The sequence below is a fragment of the Orycteropus afer genome, unplaced genomic scaffold, assembly GCF_000298275.1.
Source record: "Orycteropus afer afer isolate SDZICR_OR568_19922 unplaced genomic scaffold, OryAfe1.0 scaffold00074, whole genome shotgun sequence".
NCBI lineage: Eukaryota > Metazoa > Chordata > Mammalia > Tubulidentata > Orycteropodidae > Orycteropus > Orycteropus afer.
In genome coordinates, this window is record NW_006921661.1 from 6,887,668 (window position 1) to 6,895,211 (window position 7,544).

Below are 7,544 nucleotides of genomic sequence, written 5' to 3' on the forward strand. Positions count from 1 at the left end.
AAGGATGTCCTACACAGATCCCCCTTTCAAGCGGATGACAGTAGTAGCCGGGCACCTTCTAGTTCTTCTGGTCTCATAGTCATATAGGCTGCAGATCTGGATGGTGTACCAATTGCTAGGACTAATTGTTTCCATGAATTTTTGGTTTTCTTCATTCTACTTTGCTCTGGACGAGGAGAGACCCATCGTTGCATATAGATGGCAGCTTGCAAGCTTTTAAGATCCCAGTCGCTACTCGCCAAAGTAAGAGGTAGAACAATGTTTTATATAGTACGTTATGCCAATTGAGCTTGATGTCCCCTGCGACTATGGTCCTGAGCCCACAGGTTCAACTACTTGGTCCTTCTGGGTAGCTGGCTGTGACCAAGCAGTGACTACAACCTTGCCCCTTGTCAGCTCTACTATACACCTGGGAATTCTGATCATTCACGTAAACTTACAGGACCATTGTCTGCCAACCCTATACATGTTCTTAGATACACTCCCCACTTCATAGACATACCTAATAGTTCAGCCTGTCCACCCATCTATCCATGTTTGCCTTCACTGACAACGCAGTACTGTATGTGCAAAAGGGTTCATCTTTGTTGTCTGTACCTGCCATGTACCTCTCTATGTCTTTCTCTTCCTCAATGCTACCATACTGGTCACTCACATTTGGTACACTGCCCTTCTCTTCACCCAAATCAATACTTATCTCTATCTATCTAACAGCATTCCCTCCCCTCCCCTCCTACCCTTGGTAACCAACAAAGAAAATTTCCTTCCATAGATAAACCTTTCCTTGACTTTTACAATAACGGACTAATATAATATTTGTAAATGACAAAATTTTTGATACATAGGGATCAGTCTACAGGCAGGGAGTTAAAAAGAAGGGCTTCAAATGGGACATAGGGATTATGGTCAATTTTTACTGAGTTAGCACAGTGACTCAGTAAGTATTTGAAAGAAAGTAAGTCTAATAACAGCTCAAGAGGGATTAAACCTACATTGAAACAGTGGCAGTGTGATATAATGATAGACCACTGACTCAAGAGTAAGTTCAGTCACTATCTAGCTGTGTCATCCTGGACATGTTTTAATTTTCTGGGCCTCTTAGGAGGACTCAACAGCAGTGGGTTTTGGTTTTGATACTATAGTGAGGTATAACATGGGGAGGCTGTACTAGATTAGTGATTTGCTTAACCTAGGAGCTACATGCCCATATCTAACCACCCCACCCCGATTCCTAAAAGTGTAAGCAAAATGTGTGTGTGCTTTTTCTGCTGGGAGAGATGGTTCAGTGTTTTCAATAGATTCTCAAAGAAGTGTTTATTACTCCAAAACATTAAGAATACGGTGTAGAGGATCACCAATGTCCCTTCCAGGTCTGAAATTCCTATTTTATGATCATGCAGATTCAATTTGTTTCCGAACTACAGAATGTAACAGCTTACTCACACTGCCCAGTATTCAGAGTATTCATTAACCTAAGATAGCCAAACACTCAATGCAGAAATAATTTTGCTTTTCCAAACATTGCCAACTTAATTTTTATTTCTGTGATCCCACATGTATCAGAAGTTGGCTTCCTTCTGCTCAGTAACTTAGTTTAAAACCCATTCTCCCAAAAAATTAGAGACTTACTGTTTTTATTTCAAGAAACGTTCACTGAGCCTTTATAACATGTCATACTTCTGCCAAAGACAGCTAGAAACTCAAAAATTCTAAGAGAAACTCAACTTGCTCTACTGATCACTCTCTACTTTAAACATGCCCCTCTTAGCTTCCAAAAACCATGCCCTACTGCGTCTCCTCCACCCCTCAAACTACCTCTTCTCCATTTCCTGCACATCTGTATCTACTTCCTCCCTTTGGTGCTCTGTCTTCAACTATCTTTTCACTCTGGATATGAGTGACCAACCATCTCGGTTTGCTCAGATCTGAGAGATTCGTAAGACATGGGACTTCTCAGTGCTAAAACCAGGGCAGTCCTGAACAAACCAGGGCTATTGGTCACCCTCTGACATATTCTCCTTGGGTTTTTTCATTCATCCCTATAGCCTCTACCCTCATCAACATCATCTGCTCAACGCACGCAGGCCAGAAATCTGGGAGTCATTATCCTTCCCTTCTGCCTATCCAGTGAGTTGCCAAATCTCTCAATTCTCCCTCTCAAGGAATTCCTGAGTGTCCTTGCCAAATCACTTGACTAGACCACTTTAATCCAAGTGCCAATTCTCCTGCCTCCCCAATTCACTATCCAGAAAGCTGCCACAGTAAAGTTTTTAAAATGCAAATCAAGTCATCCAGTCAACAAAAAGTTACTGAGTACCTACTTTATGTTCTAGAGCTTGGGGGTAGAGCAGTAAGCAAACAGTCAAAGTTCCTACCCTTTTATAACTTACATTCTAGAAAAGACAAACAATAAGCAAATAAAAAAGCAAATCTATAATGCCACTCCTCAGAAGGACAACTGGGCAATCTACTTCTGTAGAGATACCTCCTTGGAAACCCAAGGAGGGGGTCACTATGAGCTGGAATCGACTAGATGGCAGTGAATTTTTTTTGCTGTTATGATGCCTTACCAAACTAAATTAGATAAGGAGGATAGAGAGCGCCTGAGAAGTTTTGCTAGATTAGAGAAGGCCTCAAGTGCAGGAAGGGAGGGAACCACAAATGTGAGTATCTTGGGGGAAAATGTTCCTGGGATAGAAAACAGCAAATGCAAAGGTTCTGAGGCAAGAATGTAAACAAGATCCAAGTGACAGAATGGAACCCAGTGTGGAGTAAGGAAGGAGAATGACTGGGGAAAGCTCAGAAGGCCAGACATGAAGGCTCTGTGGCCACTGTAAGGAATCTGATTAAGAAAGGAAGATGTTAGAAGGCTTTAGAGCAAAAGAATATCATGATCTCATCTACCTTTTAGAAGGATCCCTGACTGCTGTGGGGAGAATGTAAGAGGAACAAAGGAAAAAGCAAGGGTATCAGTTAGAAGGCTACTGGAGTAATGCAGGTTAGAGATGATGGTGGTTTATACTAGGGCAATAGCAGTGAAGGTAGTAAGTAGTGGGTAAATTCCGGGTCTATTTTTTTCTTCAGAGGAGGTTCAATTTATTGGTGGGCACAGGCCATGTAGGACAGTGCTCCCAAGCCCTTCATGAATGTAGGGCCCACCACTTGTCCAAGGGGCCACGACTGGGGATGTATTTCACTCCATAACCATCTGGGATGAGGCGCTTCTCAGCCACCATGTCGTCAAACTCAGTAGAATTAAACTTAGTAAAGCCCCCTTCTCAGAGATGTGGATCTTCTGGCGCCCAGGGAACTTGAACTTGGTCCTGTGGAGGGCCTTGATCACATGCTCCTTGTTTTGAAGCTCGGTGAGGACGGACATGAATGACTTGGCCAATGTGGACCCTGGCCACTGTACCCTGGGGTTTCCAAAGGCACCTTGTATACCCATCTGGAGCCTAAGTTAGGGGCAGCAGAGATTAGTGAGGCCAGAGGCATGACAGAGAAGAAAAAGCTGTCTCCAAGGTCCCTAAGGGCAACCCATATGTACCAACAGGCTGTGCACACCACTGAGGAGGCTGCTGTTCGCAGCCACTGTACACTAGCCCCTATAGAGAAGGAGAATGGTCAGTTTAATTGGCTGCAGAATGGGTTTATTTTAAAGGAAGAAAAACAGGATTTACTGATAGATTGATGGTGGGGTATATGAGAAAGAAATCAAGAATGATTGGACTAAACTGAGATGAGGAAAAAGCAGAAGAAATCAGGAGTTAGGTTTTTGGGCATGTTAATTTCGAGATATCCATTGGTCATTAAGTGATACTGAAAATGCAGTTGGATATTATTGTCTAGAGTATAATTCTGTTCAAAAATTTTTCATAACTCCCCATCATCTCAGGATAAACTCCAAAATACCTAAAATGACATAAAAAAGCCTTCTTGTTCTGGCCCCAGTATATCTTTCTAGCTGTATCTCTTACCATTCTCCTCCACAGCCATACTTTTTTCAGCCTTATGAAACATTCTGCACTTCCTCTTGCCCCTTTGTATATGCCCCTCCCTTTACCAGAAATGCTCTTCTCAGGCCTTGTCCATCATCCACTCTTCACCTAGACAGCAGCTCAGTTCTCATCTCCTATGTGAAGCCTTTCCTAAAACCACTAAGTCAATCAGCCAGCCATATTTCCAAGTTCCAAGAGAATGTACCCCGTATTTCTTATAATACTGAGTATACTTTAACTACTTAGTTTACATATCTGCCATCCCTATTACTTCAAGGCAAAAATGTGCACTGTTTAGCATTTTATTGATTCCCCTACCTTGCTCTCCTTAAGTCTTCCTTCTATGCATCAACTACATTGGAAGGATAGAAAAGGTAACACAGATTCAAGAACATTTTGGTTTATCGATGCTAGTTAGGATCATGTTAGTAAAAGAAGTAATTGGCAGGTACCATGCCCAGCATGCTCTTAAACTTGCTAGTTGAATGCATTGCCTTTTAGCCATAATTCATACTCTTGCCATTTTTCTCTTTGTACTTAACACCCCATATCAACCCCAGTTCTTTCTCTCATATTAACAAGGTCAAAACTGCACACTCTTTTTAAAAATAATTTCTGTACATTTCTTGAGTCTCTAAAACATGTTCATCTAATTCAATTACGTCAAAACTTCTATTTTTACCAAAATACACAAAACAATTCTTAAATACATATAAAACATGACTTCTTACAAGATGCACTTCCTATATATATGAGTAACAGTATCTTTCACTTTCATTCATTAATTTTCCCTCCTGATAAGCTCTACTCCTAATTTTTCTCCAGGATGAGTATAGCATATAGTCCACACTGCCTTCCCTCACCTATCGAGTCTCTCTCTCACACTGTTCAATTTAATTCCTTCACAGTATTTATTATAACCTAAAACTACCTTGCCTAAACCAATAAAGGCAGGGACATTGTCTGTCAGGTTTACTGTTTTAAAAGAGCCTAAAATAACAGTTAAAAACATAGTAAGAACTCAAAAAATACTTCTTGAATGAGGCCAAGTAAATCATTAACAATCATATTCAGTTAATGTCCCTCAGGGCCCACAGAGATAATATAAATGCTTCCAATACAGGCAATGAAAAAGAAGATAAGAGGAGAAGCTGTAATTCTCTGTCTTCTGATCTATTTTAAGAGGTCAATAAAACCGATCACAATGGATTCTTATAAAGATTATGAGAGATAAATGTTTGTGAAAGCACCTACCATAATGCTTAGTATTCATTCAACAAATATTTACTGGCATCTATTATGTACTAATAATATATCACTGGTACATAAAAAGGGGAAGACTCTAAACAACATGGCTTGACACAGTGGCTGCAATGATGGGCTCAAGTATAACAAGGATTGTGAGCATGGCGTACAACCGGGTAATATTTTGTTCTGTTTGTACATAGGGTTACTATGAGTCAGAGCCAACTCGATGGTATCTAACAACAACAACATTATGTACCAGACACCAAAGATATAATGACGTGGCATACTATATTTTCCAAAGATGGTTGCAAAAACATCTCCCATCCTATATCTCTTCTATATCCTCCTGTGGAGAGGTGGAGTCCACCTCACCCTCTTGAATCTGGGAGGGCTAGTGATTCATTTTTACCAAAAGAATGAGCTGATATGACACTGCTTGACTTCTGAGGCTAGTAAGAAAAGGCAATTGGCCTCTGCCTTGTTGCTGGCGTGGTAGCTTTTGGAGTCCTGAGCTACTGTGTAAGTAGTCTGACTATCCTGAGACACCATGCTGTGAGGAAACCCAGGCCATACAGAGAGACCACATGGAAGTACCTCAGTCAACAGCTCCAGACAAAGTCCCAACCAATGCCCAGCAACAATTGCTAGAGACAGAGATAAAGATATCTGTGGATGCCTGGGACATCATGGAGCAGAACAAGAAGTCTCACTGAACCCTATCTGAATTCTAGACAAAAAGAATCTATGAGCATAATAAAATGGTTGTTTTAAGCTGCTAAATTCTGGGATAATTATTACATAGTAATACTAATTAGAACAGTGATAAGCTTGACAGATATGTTCCTTGCCTTCAAAAAGCTTATATTCTAATGGGTAAGATACAATAAGCAAGACAATGTTAGACAAGAATAAGAATTATGAGCTGGTAGGAGAACTTGATATCTACATACAAAATAACAAAGCTGGACCTTTTCCTTACACCATTCACAAAAATGAACTCCGAAATCATTGCTGTCGAGTCAATTTCTACTCATAGTGACCCCACAGGACAGAGCAGACCTGCCCTATAGGGTTTCCAAGGCTGTAAATCTTTAGAGAAGCAGACTGCCTCATCTTTCTGTCATACAGTAGGTCGTAGATTCAAATCACTGACCTTCTGGTTAGGTGCCAAAAGCTTTAACCACTGCACCACCAGAGCTCCTTCAGTAGAACTATAGGAACTAAAACTGTAACTCTCTTAGAAGAAAACACAGAAGTAACTAAATCTTCATAACCTTGAGTTAAGCAAGATCTTTACAGATACTACATCAAAAGCATAAATAACAAACAAAAAATACACTGGACTTTACCAACAATAAAAACTTCTATACTTCAAAGGATACCATCAGGAAAATACAAAGACGACTCATAAAAAAGGAGAAAATATTTGCAAATCTAGTATCTGATAATGAACTTTGATCAGAATATATAATGAACTCTTAAAACTCAACAAAAAGATAACATTAAAAAAAAAGACAGCCTAATTGAAAAACGGGCAAAGGATTTGAACAGGTATTCCCCCAAAGGAGACACACATGCTGCCAACAGCATAAGAAAAGATGCTCAACATTATTAGTCATCAGGAATATGCAAATCTAATCCATTAGCATGACTAAAATAAAAGACACAATAAAAAGGGCTAACAAGGACATGGAGAAATTAGAATCATCATTCTTTGCTGGTAGGAATATAAAATGGTAGTCACTCTGGAAAACAATTTGCCAGTTCCTCAAAATGCTGCAAAGAATTACCACAACAAACTCATTGCCCTGGAGTAGCAACCCCATGTGTTACTGAGAATTGCTCCATAAGGGTTTTCTTAGCAGTGATTTTTGTTTGCCAGACTGATCAATTTCAATTCTAGGTATATACCCAAGAGAAATGAAAACATATATCAACTCAAAAACTTGTATATGAATTTTTATAACATAATAGCCACAATGTAGAAACAACCCAAATATCATCAACTGATGAACACAAATGTGACGTATCCATATAACGGAGGAATATTCAGCATAATAAAGAATGAAGCATTCGTACTTTGCTTGGATAAGCTAAGTACGTGCATGGATAAATCCTGAAAACACACTATGTGAAAGAAGCCAAATACAAAAGACTATATATTCTTTGATTCTATTTACATGAAATGTCCAGAATAAGCAAATCTATAAAGACAGAGAGTAGATTAGTGGTTGCCTAGGGCTAAGGAGCTCTGGTAGCATAGTGCCTAAGGCACTTGACTGCTCACCAGAAGGCTGG

At 39.9% G+C, this 7,544-nt stretch overlaps 1 protein-coding gene and 1 non-coding gene across 2 annotated transcripts in view; both read right to left on the reverse strand.

The window, feature by feature from the left end:
- The window catches only part of POLD3 (DNA polymerase delta 3, accessory subunit), a 46,737-nt gene that overhangs the window by 37,290 nt on the left and 1,903 nt on the right, over window positions 1-7,544 (reverse strand). The window lies entirely within an intron of this gene.
- LOC122150012 lies at window positions 3,510-3,643 on the reverse strand. The gene has a single exon (XR_006163441.1). It is a non-coding gene; the product is annotated as a small nucleolar RNA SNORA70 (small nucleolar RNA).